At 45.3% G+C, this 13,297-nt stretch overlaps 1 protein-coding gene across 1 annotated transcript in view; it reads right to left on the bottom strand.

Annotated features, from left to right (window-relative positions):
* LOC134839339 (afadin-like) overlaps positions 1 to 13,297 on the bottom strand; it is a 361,792-nt gene that overhangs the window by 91,777 nt on the left and 256,718 nt on the right. The window lies entirely within an intron of this gene.

Raw genomic sequence — 13,297 nt, forward strand, 5'->3', positions numbered from 1 at the left:
TATTTGCGTTTCTTTCAAGACGATGTGATGCATGGCCCACAAGGTATTTAACAAGGTGAATAACATTTTCCTGTAAATTTCTGAGATTTTTAGTTTTTGTTCTTTCATTGTTTTAAAGTTTCGATTTGGTAATATTTCCCAATTCTGATATTTCAGTTTTTTGAATTTTAGCCATTTTATACATGGACTATAATTTGAGTATTAATTCCCTGCTCCTGAATTCATCGCGTGTGTTGAATCTCCGCCTCTCCATCCAAATTTGCAAGGCCCCTAGTGTGAGTATCTTCTGAGTGTTGGCTGTATGATCTATAATCTCTGACTTCAGCTTAGCAGAACCACCTACCTCCTTATTACATTCTAACAAGTGTTACACTACCGGGGAGTCCCCCTGCGGTGTTTACCGACCCTCGTGGTGTGCCAGTCGGTCATATTTGGAAGTTTGACCTTGAGAAAAACAAGAACGCTTAATTTTGGAGTGAAATTTGATTTTTCAAAAACTCGAATGGAGCCTGTCATGCACGATTTTCTCGCGATAACTGAAAACCGAAAAAGAGAAATCAGAACGATCGAGTTACAATCGCGGGAAAAGTTGCCAGATAAAGCAGTAGGAAATTGCCATTCGCAATTTCCGTCACAATAAAACTAGAGTAGAGCTGTCCTATCTGAAACAGAAGGAAGCGTATTCCCGAGAACTGGACCATTATTGCTCGACTGGATTATTATTCAAACTGGAATAGAGTGAACCTTCGATGGAAAGGTGGACAGATTGAGTGTACCAATGGTTCACGAGAAGACATACTCTAGAGTTCAAACTTGGTCCTGTTATTGAAACTGATAAACATTAAACTCATTTCGTTACATTATTTAATTCTCGAGTTGATTACCGACTTAATTACTCCCAGTTCTTGAGCGTGCTACGATGTGAGTACTCAATTTAAATTTCTAGAGTGTGTTTTATGATTGTTATGTTGAGGTAAGGCGAGTTTTAGGTTGATCCATCTGAAATGGATCAAAATTCCTCTGTCTGATAAAAAGTAACTTAACGGATTGTTCTGACCCGGTTTTTAACGGCGTTCAAGTATTTTGGGTATCTAGACACCTAAGTATGGGGACGTTCTTATTTCTAGAGTAGGGGGATATTTTGGTAGTAGCCTTTAAGCTGTAACGGGTCGTAGTCTCATGTCACAAGCGAACCGAATTGGCTCCGACTGATTTGAGGTAGAAAAACACAAGAGATAGTGTCCCTGACTCTTGAGCCAATAGTTATAGGGCCTATTTTTCTTAAGCCTCATGTGTGACTACAGTAGACGAATGTTACACAGTGTTTTTATGGCGCTCCTGGGTGTTTACGACATCAAGACTACGGAGTCGAACCCACTTGAGACAGCTTCGGGCTGCATGCCCATTCTAGAGTACCGATGGTACGGTTCGGCAGGAACGTGCGAACCTTCCGGTTGTACCGTGATAGTTTTTTAAGAAAACTCGAGAAAACTTCCTGGCACGCTCTCCGAACGAGGCTTAGCTAACCGAGTAAAGGGGGGCAACTAGGGGGACAAAAACACGAGCAAAAAGACAAAAAGCGAAACAAAAACCAGAAAAGAATAAAAAAAGGAACAAAAACAATAAAACGAAAAAAGACAGTGACTTTGACACCAGATTAGTTGGATCAAACCTTTATATTAATTAAATAGTATACCCATACTGTTTTACAAGTTCGATCGTTTCGATCAACCTAGCAATTTAACCCAGTAACCTCAATAAAGTGCCCGAGTGTGGGGCGTTGTCAAGGGTTTTCAGATAGCTTGGAACTTAGCTGGACAACAAGGAGACTTGACTGGAAGAGGTGACCAGCCGAGTGGAAAAGTGGTTCAGGAGCACTTGAGCTGAACCAATAGGAGACTGGACTGGAAGAGGTGACCAGTCGAGTGGGAAAGTAGCCAAGGAGGATTTGGCAATTCTCGAATTCTCAAGTTGGGCAGAACGGGTATCGTTAAAATCCACATTACATTATAGGAGATAAGTGCAAAATTGGATAAGCGAAATCCCCCGGTTTTGAGGAACGTTTTTACTTGAGCAGGCCTGGAGACAGGTCTACGGTTTTCTCTTGAGAGGTTTAGCACCCGGCGCTTAAGGTAATTTTAGGCTTAAGAAGGGGGCTAAAAGGGGGGGGGAGGTTAGAAGGGGGGCTGGTTGCTGGTTAAGTTAGAGGTTGGCGGTTATAATTTGTAAAAAGCGGAGACACTGTGCCAGTCGGTAATATTTGGAAGTTTGACCTTGAGAAAAGCAAGAGCACTCAATTTTGGGGTGAAATTGAATTTTTCAAAAATTCGAATGGAGCCTGTCATGCACGATTTTCTCGCGATAACTGAAAAACCGAAAAAGAGAATTCAGAACGATCGAATAACAATCGCGGGAAAGTTGTCAGATAAAAAACAAGTGGGAAATTGCTATTCGCAATTTCCATCATAGTGAACAAGAGTAGAGCTGTCCTATCTGAAATAGAAGACAGAGTATTCCCGAGAGAACAATTATTCGAACTGGACTAGAGTGAACCTTCGACTGAAAGGTGGACAGCTGGAGTGTCCCAATGGTTCACATAAAACTTCATTCTAGAGTTCAAACTTAACTCTGCCATTTAAACTGACAAACATTGGACTTATCTAGTTATATTAGTTAATTCTAGAGTTGCTCACCCATTTAATTACCTCCTGTGCTTGAGCGCATCAACATGTGAGTCCTTAATTTAAATTTCTAGAGTGTGTTTTATGATTGTTATGTTGAGGTGAGGCGAGTTTTAGGTTGATCCATCTGAAATGGATCAAAGTTCCACTGTCTAATAAAAAGTAACTTAACGGATTGTTCCGACCCGGTTTTTAACGGCGTTCGTGTATTTTGGGTATCTAGAGACCTAAGTATGGGGACGTTATTATTTCTAGAGTGGGGGGATATTTTGGTAGTGGCCTTTAAGCTGTAACGGGTCGTAGTCTCATGTCACAAGCGAACCGAATTGGCTCCGACTGATTTGAGGTAGAAAAACACAAGAGATAGTGTCCCTGACTCTTGAGCCAATGGTTATAGGGCCTATTTTTCTTAAGCCTCATGTGTGACTACAGTAGACGAATGTTACATAGTGTTTTTTTATGGCGCTCATGGGTGTTTACGACACCATGACTACGGAGTCGAACCCACTTGAGACAGCTTCGGGCTACATGCCCATTCTAGAGTACCGGTGGTACGGTTCGACAGGAACGTGCAAACCTTCCGGTTGTACCGTGATAGCTTTTTAAGAAAACTCGAGAAAACTTCCTGGTACGCTCTCCGAACGAGGCTTAGCTAACCGAGTAAAGGGGGGCAACTAGGGGGACAAAAACACGAGCAAAAAGACAAAAAGCAAAACAAAAACCAAAAAAGAATAGAAAAAGGAACAAAAACCATAAAACGAAAAAAGACAGTGGATTTGACACCAGATTAGTTGGATCAAACCTTTATATTAATTAAATAGTATACCAATACTGTTTTAAAAGTTCGATCGTTTCGATCAACCTAGCAATTTAACATAGTAACCTTAATAAAGTGCCCGAGTGTGGGGCGTTGTCAAGGGTTTTCAGATAGCTTGGAACTTAGCTGGGCAACAAGGAGACTTGACTGGAAGAGGTGACCAGCCGAGTGGGAAAGTGGTTCAGGAGCACTTGAGCTGAACCAATAGGAGACTCGACTGGAAGAGGTGACCAGCCGAGTGGGAAAGTGGTTCAGGAACACTTGAGCTGAACCAATAGGAGACTGGACTGGAAGAGGTGACCAGTCGAGTGGGAAAGTAGCCAAGAAGGATTTGGCAGTTCTCGAGTTCTCAAGTTGGGCAGAACGGGTATCGTTAAAATCCACATTACATTATAGGAGATAAGTGTAAAATTGGATAAGCGAAATCCCCCGGTTTTGAGGAACGTTTTTACTTAAGCAGGCCTGGAGACAGGTCTACGGTTTTCTCTTGAGAGGTTTAGCACCCGGCGCTTAAGGTAATTTTAGGCTTAAGAAGGTGTGCTAAAAAGGGGGGAGGTTAGAAGGGGGACTGGTTAGGTTAGAGGTTGGCGGTTGTAAATTGTAAAAAGGGGGGAAATTAGAGTAACTAATTAGTCGACATCGTTGATTTAGTTACATTAGTCATTTACACGCGTTGGTCATAGGAAGCGGATATCCAAAATTGGAATCAGGTTAAGGTAGGTACCCTGGTCGGATCGGTAGGGGGGAACGAACATAGACAGTTTTTGTGATACCCCATAAGATCGCTAGCAGGGGGGAAGAAAACGCGTGGCAATTAGGTACCAGACATTTTTACGATAGAAGGTAGACATTTGTCACCTTTGAATTTTAGGTGGATTCATCTTTCTGTTTTTATTACTTTTTCTTGCTTAGGTTTTTGTTGCATTTTGGTAAGGATTTGTGTTTGGCTTTTATACGAACAGGTGATCACAAGATACCTGCGCACAGGTTTTGGTTTCAAGTTGCTTGGAACATTGAAAAAGAGGTAACTAAAAAAGGGGGGTCAGCATTTGGCCACTAAGAGAGGGTTTTTGGGAAAATTTTTACTAGAGCTTGAGTGGTGGTACAAGGTACAGTGAATCAAGAAGTCCCCATAACGAGGAAGAAAGAGGTCCCACCATTCAGACACTTGTCAACAGTCTTGGGACAGTGCAGTCCTGGGACAGTGGTATTGGGACAGTGGTCTTGGGACAGTGGTCTTGGGACAGTGGTCTTGGGACAGTGGTCTTGGGACAGTGGTCTTGGGACAGTGGCCTTGGGACAGTGGTCTTGGGACAGTGGTCTTGGGACAGTGGTCTTGGGACAGTGGTCTTGGGACAGTGGTCTTGGGACAGTGGTCTTGGGACAGTGGTCTTGAGACAGTGGTCTTGGGACAGTGGTCTTGGGACAGTGGTCTTGGGACACTAGCCTTGGGACAGGGGTCTTGAGACAGTAGTCTTGGGACAGTGGTCTTGGGACAGTGGTCTTGGGACAGTGGTCTTGGGACAGTGGTCTTGGGACAGTGGTCTTGGGACAGTGGTCTTGGGACAGTGGTCTTGGGATAGTGGTCTTGGGACAGTGGTCTTGGGATAGTGGTCTTGGGACAGTGGTCTTGGGACAGTGGTCTTGGGACACTAGCCTTGGGACAGTAGTCTTGGGACAGTGGTCTTGGGACACTGGCCTTGGGACACTAGCCTTGGGACAGTAGTCTTGGGACACTAGCCTTGGGACAGTAGTCTTGGGACAGTGGTCTTGGGACACTAGCCTTGGGACACTGACCTTGGGGCAGTACTCTTGGGACAGTGTTGGGACAGTGGTCCTGGGATAGTACTCTCAGGACAAGGGTCTTGGGACACTGACGGAAAGTACTGGGACAGTACCGAACAGTCTTGGGACAGTAGAAAAAAACCTGGGACGGTACAAAGAAGAGTAGGGACGGTAACTGGAAGTCTTAGGACGGTATAAAAATTGAAGTAAAATTACAATAAGTGTTTTGAGACAGATTTAAAACAGAACAACACTAGTCGGAACCCGGTACGGTTGAGACCACAAATAAAGAAAGTTTCAAGAAAGGTTTTTATCACGTTGTATATTTCCTTTTAAGAATTCTTTTCCACAAAAAATTTTATTCGTAGAGTAGGATTGTGTATATAATAATATTGTAAATAAGAGCAATTGTAAATAGAAATAATGAGACGGAGTAGGGTACCGGTGCTCGAAAAAAGGTCAAGGGGATCAAACACGAAATATAACTCGTCGCTGCGCGGAACGACATCAATAGGCCCAAGCAAAACGAAAGATAACTTTTCAGTTAGCATGGTCAGCACGAGGAGTAGTACCGAGAACAAGGCGCGAGAAAGTGCTAAAGACAAAGAGGTGGAGCCCACAATTGAAATCGATCTAGAGACACCAGACCAGAGCGTAGATGAAGTGGAGAAGAAGACTACGGAATCCACACCGATGCCCCATATGGAAGATCAAAATCCAAAAACCGTGGAGTTTTCGCCGATAGACGCGTTGGAAGACACAACAGGCAATACCCGAGAAACGGTCAAAGACGACTCTCAAGTAAAGAAGACATCTTTTACAGAAAAGTTGGCGATGATGGTCGGAATGAAATCGAAGGACAACACGGCCGAAGAATCAAAAACTGAAAGAGCACGAACATTTGGGACAGTGAGCGCGAAGACGACAGAAGGTGACCTAAAGGAAGAACAAGCCAAAACGGAAGCGACAGCCGAAAACAAGACAACGGCTGATCATGAAACAGCTACTCTTGAGCTTGGCGACCTGATGACAAAACTAAATCAGATCGACAAACAACTAAAACACAGTGAGGAAGATAGGGACTTAATAAGGAAAGAGTTGAAATACAACAAACACGAGTATCTGGATAGTTATTTTAACCTGGCTAAGGCGACAGACGAGAGACTCCAGCAGATGTCGGACAAGGTAGATGCCACCAATGAAGAACGAGATAAGAACATCAAAAGAGATATGCAACAGTTGAAAAACCGATATGATGATGTCAACAGCCAATTAGGTAGCCTGGAAAAGAGAATGGACACAATGAACAGGAATCAGGCCGAAACTTCGTGTGCAATACAGGCGAAGTTGGATGCAATCTTGAGAAATTCTACCTCACAAGAAAGACCGGCAGCGGATCGCACGCAAGGCACCAGAGTGGACTTTGTGGAACCACAAAGGAACAAACGGCAATCGACACCGTTGCCTTTAAACCGGGATGCGGTAAGCATAGCACCAACGGCTGCTAAAACAACCATGAAAAATGGAACATCAAACACAACGAGTGGTCCGGGGGACTCAACAGCTAGCAGCAACGCAGGTCCGGATGCCATGACGTGGGCAAGCACTTGGGAGATGATAAACAGGACTCTAGAGGCCTTCGCCACGAGGAACACTGACTCGAGCGATAGGAGAGACGGAAAATCAAGAAAAACTTTCAAGAAGCCAAAAGAATTCAAAGACGACTCCGATGGATGCATTGACAGCTGGGTGGAAGTGATGAGATTTCACCTAGAGCAAGATAACTTAAATGATGAAAGGCAAGCATGCACAGCCATACTCAGCAACCTGGAAGGCACGGCATTGAAATGCGTGGTTGCAAAGAAAGAAGAAGAACGCGACACCGCGGACAAAATCTTCGAAATATTGCTGAATCGATTCGGATCAGGCATGAAGGGTCACCAAGCGATGATGCGATTTGAAAAGAGAAGGCAGAGGGACGACGAGTCAATTGATCGGTTCCTAGATGACCTCGAGAGCTTGAGAAGAAGGAGTGACCCGGAGGAGTCGACAAACAGAAGAAACTTTAGCATTGCCTCGAAGTTCATTGATGGGGTAAAAAGTGATGACTTAAGAACAATATTAGCAACATACTACACATTGTCGAAAGACAGCGCACCGACCCCAGAAGAAAGGAGACAGAAATCAAGGGAATACATGCTGATGAAACCCAAGAAATACTCATATTCAGAAAACAGGAACACGCAAGGGGGAAGTCAACCCCAGAGGTCGTCAAGGTACAAGCCTAGAGATGACATGGACAAGCGCAGATCATGCGCGAACTGCGGGTCGGCGGATCACCACGTGGCTGACTGCACAACATACAAACAAGGCATGAAGAGTCTAGGATACGAACCGGATGAGGATGACATGAGCCAGATGGAGGAACACGAGTACTATAGTGGCTTAATCATCAAGATAGGCGCAAGATGCTTCTTCTGTAACCAGGAGGGGCACTTCAGAATGGATTTTCCCTTGTTCTGGGAAGCGGTCAAGGACCAGAGTCACCCCAAACATAAGTTGGCATTAGCGGTAGTGCAGAATCAGCGGAATAGACAAAACGAGTTTGAATCTAGGAACTTAGGAGCACCAAGCACGGAATTGCCGACGAAAACAGTGAAAGCTGTAACACATGTTAATGGTGCGATAGAATCCGCGGCCGGGAACTCTCTAGAAATAAACTATGAGAAAGCGGCGACGGAAGCAATTGCCAAAGTGAAACAGGATCTGGCTGCGAAAGAAATAGAGCAACGACTAAAGCTGGAGATCGAAAGACAAAATTTCAACGAAGCATTAACCGGATCAAACCCAAGACCAGAGGCTGTACCAGGCTCAACAAAGACCGGGAACTGTAACACTGTAAAAATGGTGACGGGAAAGCCATTCGGCATATCGAAAATCGGGCTAGAATAATGTCGATAATCACAGTGGGCGGCCACGAGGTAACCAGAAACTTGAGCGAACCGAGCGACCAGACAATAATGCACATTGACGTGCACGCAGATTACTTGAGTTGTATAAGCCCACAAACGACTTCTAGAGCGCTGAGAGCACTACTCACGAGAGGGGGCAGCAAGTCGGTACGTGTTGACAACAGGTATACTGAAGCTTATGGTCCACACGAGGTGATGCTAAATATAGATGGAATAAACATCTATACCAAGACAATGATAACATGTGACGAAGACCTAATTGGGCAAATCTACGTAGGGAAAGTGGAGTTGAAAGTGAGATCGATTGGACACTGCGCTATGCTTGAAGAAGATGCGATGCACATCGGGACAGAGGCAGATGTGACAGGGCACGTGCTAGACATAAGTGGCAAAAAGACTCAGCTACGTGGGTTACTTGATACGGGAGCAGTCTTGAGCGTCATACCAATCGAAACTTGGGAGCGGATGGGCTTTGACAAAGGTGATTTGATAGACTCGAGAATACGGCTGTCAGCTGCAAACAAAGGGACCCTTCGGGTGCTGGGCAGGACGCCGATAATAGCCCTCAACTTGGGGGAACGTAACCTGTGGATGAGCTTTATCGTGGTAGAAAACCTAGATGAATCTGACCAATTCATTTTGGGCAGAGACTTCATCAGGAATTTCGACGTAACGATTGATCTAAATAACGCAATGTTCAGGATACGGAACCCGGATAGGAGGTACGCAATCAAACCGGTAAATTTAATAATGGCAAATGAAAACAAAGCACCGGTATTCTTGAGCAGGAGGGTGAGGCTAAAAGCGAATGAAGCGGCAATCGTAGGCTTGAGGATGAAAAATTACAATGAACTAAGTGACAACAAGCAAGTGTGTGTAGTTCCGAATCCTAATAGTCAAAGTGCTGCTGTTTTAGGAAGATCCTTCTCGATAACGAAGAGCGGCCTCTGCGCCAGTGTCTTGTTGAATACCCTTGATATACCGATCACGATACAGAGAGGGAGGAAACTGGGATATGCTTTACCGGTTAAAACTCGATATGAAACAATCGAGAACTCAAAACAAAATGAAGTTGTTGATTGTCCCAATCATAGGGACAAAATTTGTATCTTGAGACGATTGCAGAAAATAAAAGATTCTTCAGGTCTTATTAAATCACTTAAGTCAGAAACGGATGATGGGCTGTCGAGCTGATCGAACTTTCCAGAGCGACCCACACTAGATGAAATGCAAACTGATAAACCGGTTCTGCCGGAGGTTGAACATTTGAGGGGCAAACTGAAAGATGAACAGCTCGAAGCCATCAAGGACGTACTAGAGCGGAACGAGGAAGTTTTTTCGAGGCATAAGGCGGATATCGGGTGTTGTAATTTCGTTGAGCATGAAATAGAACTTGAGGAAAACGCGGTACCACACAGGGAGGGAGCGAGGCGCATGACCCCACACAAATCGGACGCGTGTAGAAAAGAAATCGAGACGTTACTAGAGTATGACATGATAGAACCATCCAAGTCACCGTGGGCGTGTGGAGTAGTGATGGCCAAAAAGAAAGGCGACCAGTTGAGGTTTTGTTGTGACTTTCGATACCTGAACTCCGTCACGGTGAAGGATGCCTATCCCATACCTAGGGTTGATGAGAGCCTCTCGAAGTTAGGTGATGCAAAATTTTTTACGACTCTTGATTTAGGCTCGGCCTTTTGGCAGGTACCACTAAGGAAGCAGGACAGGGACAAGACAGGGTTTGCCTGCGAGTTGGGTCTGTTTCAATGGAAACGGATGCCGTTTGGACTTTGCAATGCCACAGCCACGTTTCAGCGGTTGATGGCACACGCGCTGATATGCGTGACGAAGAAGTATGGCAACCTGGTAATGTGCTACGTGGATGACGTGGTAATAGCGACGCCAACACTGGAAGACCACATTGAGAGACTTGACGAAGTGTTTGCATGCATGAAGAGGTCGGGGCTAAAGTGTAAACCATCAAAGTGCGAGATACTCAAGGACTCAATAAAATACTTGGGCAGAATGGTAGACAAGCACGGCATCAGACCTGATACGGACGCCGTGGAAGCAGTCCTGACCTGGAAATCACCGAAGACAGAGCACCAGTTGATGAGCTTCCTGGGTTTCGCTAACTATTATAGAGAGTTCATCAAAGGCTATGCAGACAAGGTATACCCGATGCAACAATTAATGAGACACAAGGGCAAGAAGTTCACGTGGAACAACGCAGCAGAAGAGTCATTCCAGAGAATAAAGAAAGAGCTATGTGAGGCACCAGTACTGGGTATGCCGACTGAGAAAGGGATGTACGTGCTGGACACGGATGCGTCGGTAGTCGCAATTTCTGGGATTCTACACCAAGAACAAGAATGGAATGGGAAGACAGTCTTGAGACCAATAGCGTACGGGAGCAAAGTCCTGAGTGACACGGAAATGAAGTACGGAGCACCGAAAGCAGAGATGTTCGCGGTGGTTACCTTTGTCGAGAAATACAGGGAATACCTGGGCAGTGAGCCATTCAAGTTGCGAGTCGACAATCGAGCACTGAGCTGGCTGAAAACGTACTCAATGGACCAAAGTTACATTGGGAGGTGGATAGTTCGCCTGGATGGATACAACATGATAATTGAGCATAGAACACGAGATAAACATCAGAATGCCGACAGCTTGAGTAAGAAGACGGAGTTCTATGAGAGACAAGAGCAAAGAGAGGCAGACAGACCTGAAATCAAAGATGGCTTCTCCTTCATGGACAAGGAAACGTACGACAGCCTTCCACTCACGAGATGGCTGGACAAATCAGGCAAACCGATAGAAGATCATCCTGAATTACCTAAAAAACCTCCAGCGAAGACCATCTTGAAGAAGAGCAAAAGGATTCCAATAGAGATAATACTCAAGTCGAAGATCGTGAAGGAGACGCTCAAGGCAAAAGGCTATGATCTTAACCAGGTAGAAGCAGGAACTGCACAGATAGATGATGATTTAATGAGGTTGCTCGAGAAACTATCAGATCATAAGCCCGTGATCCAAGAGAAGGGTCAAGAGGAACCGGAAGTCACTATACTTCGGAGAAAAGAGACAGTGAACGATACTAACTCCTCAAGAGGAAGCGTCACTGACAGCAAAGATGTCGTGCGGTCACTAGTTGATTAGATCCCCGAAAATATTCTGGAGCAGACCAAGGTTAGGAAAAAGAAGGTGACGTTCAAAGAAGATACTGAACACCTGGGACCAGGTCAAGAGTCCGGGGAGTGTTCCATGTTCACGGAAGAAGAAACCGGAGAAGGAAAATTGTCCGGGGAGCGTGAGGAATGGGATGAAGACTCGGATGAGAGCAGCGAAAACCAAGAGAGTCTGTACATGATATTGGCGGAAGAGAAGACAAGGCACCACGACAGGGAGTTACAGACGAATCCATCTTCAGGAACGTACAATCTAGACATACAGGAGCTACGAGGTGGTGAGGAACTTGAGAAAATTGCGGTTTCAAGGAAGCCATTCAGGGAACTATCATGCAACTCAAACGTCAGAACAAATCTGGTGCCAGAAGATGATATGAAAATCGTGAAAAGGATGATATGCGTGAAGCTGAGTGATGACATCCACAACCCTGGTGAGATGAATGGACAGATCATGGCGCTGAAGGAGCATGTCAAGGAGAGATACAGGCTGTCAGACCTAATAAGAGCCCAAAAGAATTATGAAAATCTGAAGCCTCACGTTCCGTCCCCGGAGGACTGGTGCATACCGAAGGACATGGAGGGTCTCGAGTACCTGGTGGTAGAGCCAGCGTGTGAAGTGAATGAAAAGGCACCAGAGAGAAAAATGATGGTAATGAGAACTTGAGTTTAGACGACAATGAAAAGATAGGAGTGGAGTCTGAAGCAGGATCATTTGTAGAAGAAGACTGGAACGACCCGGAGCAAGATGAGGTGCCGAAGTGGATGGAGCCAGATCGACCAATACCACCGGGAACCAGGACTGGCAATCGTAAACGCACCGGCATGAGGTACAACAGGTACGGGGATGACTTCTTGATCGATAAGATACAGCCAGACAAATTGGGCGAGGAACTACTGAGTGCAGGCGAACTGGAAGCCGATGAGGAATGGCAGGTCATTGACGATGGTGTACACTATCCGCAGGAAGACTACTCGACGCCGGAACTGGAGACGGATCTCGAACAGAGTGAGATAGAGAGAAGGGAGAATACGAACTTGAGGATACTAGAGTGGATGCGCGATGTCAAAGACGAGAGCCGCGAAGGACAAAGCATTCAACAAATCGATGTATCAGCGGCAAATTACATGAAGACAGAGGACCCTCTTTTCGGATGGACGGCAACAGACAGGCCACTGGACATTCCTCAGGACAATTCAGACCCGACAACATCGACGGGGACGTCGATAAATATTTTTGTTCGGGGAGTGGGGGTAGGACTTACCCACACCGAAAATTTGATGATAAAGAAGCTCAAGGAAGTGAGAGAAACAAGCGAATTGGAACTGGAAGAAGAAGAGTCAGAGCCTACAATAGGTCGGAATTTCAAAACGAAATTTGAAATACCCAATGAGTACTCGGAAAACATCATGATAACGGATAGCGACTTCATCCTGTCAAACAGGACTAGCGCGATCTGCATCACGGCGGACATGAGTTTTAAATCAAGATTTGAAGCTGACTTCAAAAGAGAGTACCAGAACGTGGAGTTTCTGTTCAGACAGAGGCCAGGACCGGGAGGGACGGCAGCGCTTCCACCATCAGTAGCACAAGTCCCGGGCAAATATCTGTGCTTCCTAGTGACGAGGGTCAATGACAGGAACACAATTAATCCCGAACACGTGATGTTGGCACTAACAAGACTACGAGACTTCATGATTGAAAGAGGAATAACGGAGGTCTCGATGCCGGTGTATGACCCAAACAGGGGCAAACTGAGCTCAAGGGAATTGTACGCTATCCTACACGTAGTCTTCGCGGAAACTGAGATAATGGTGTATCTTCACAAGAAATACTACTTGAGCATCGCCTGAGTT

Source organism: Symsagittifera roscoffensis, chromosome 2, assembly GCF_963678635.1.
Source record: "Symsagittifera roscoffensis chromosome 2, txSymRosc1.1, whole genome shotgun sequence".
Taxonomy (NCBI): domain Eukaryota; kingdom Metazoa; phylum Xenacoelomorpha; order Acoela; family Convolutidae; genus Symsagittifera; species Symsagittifera roscoffensis.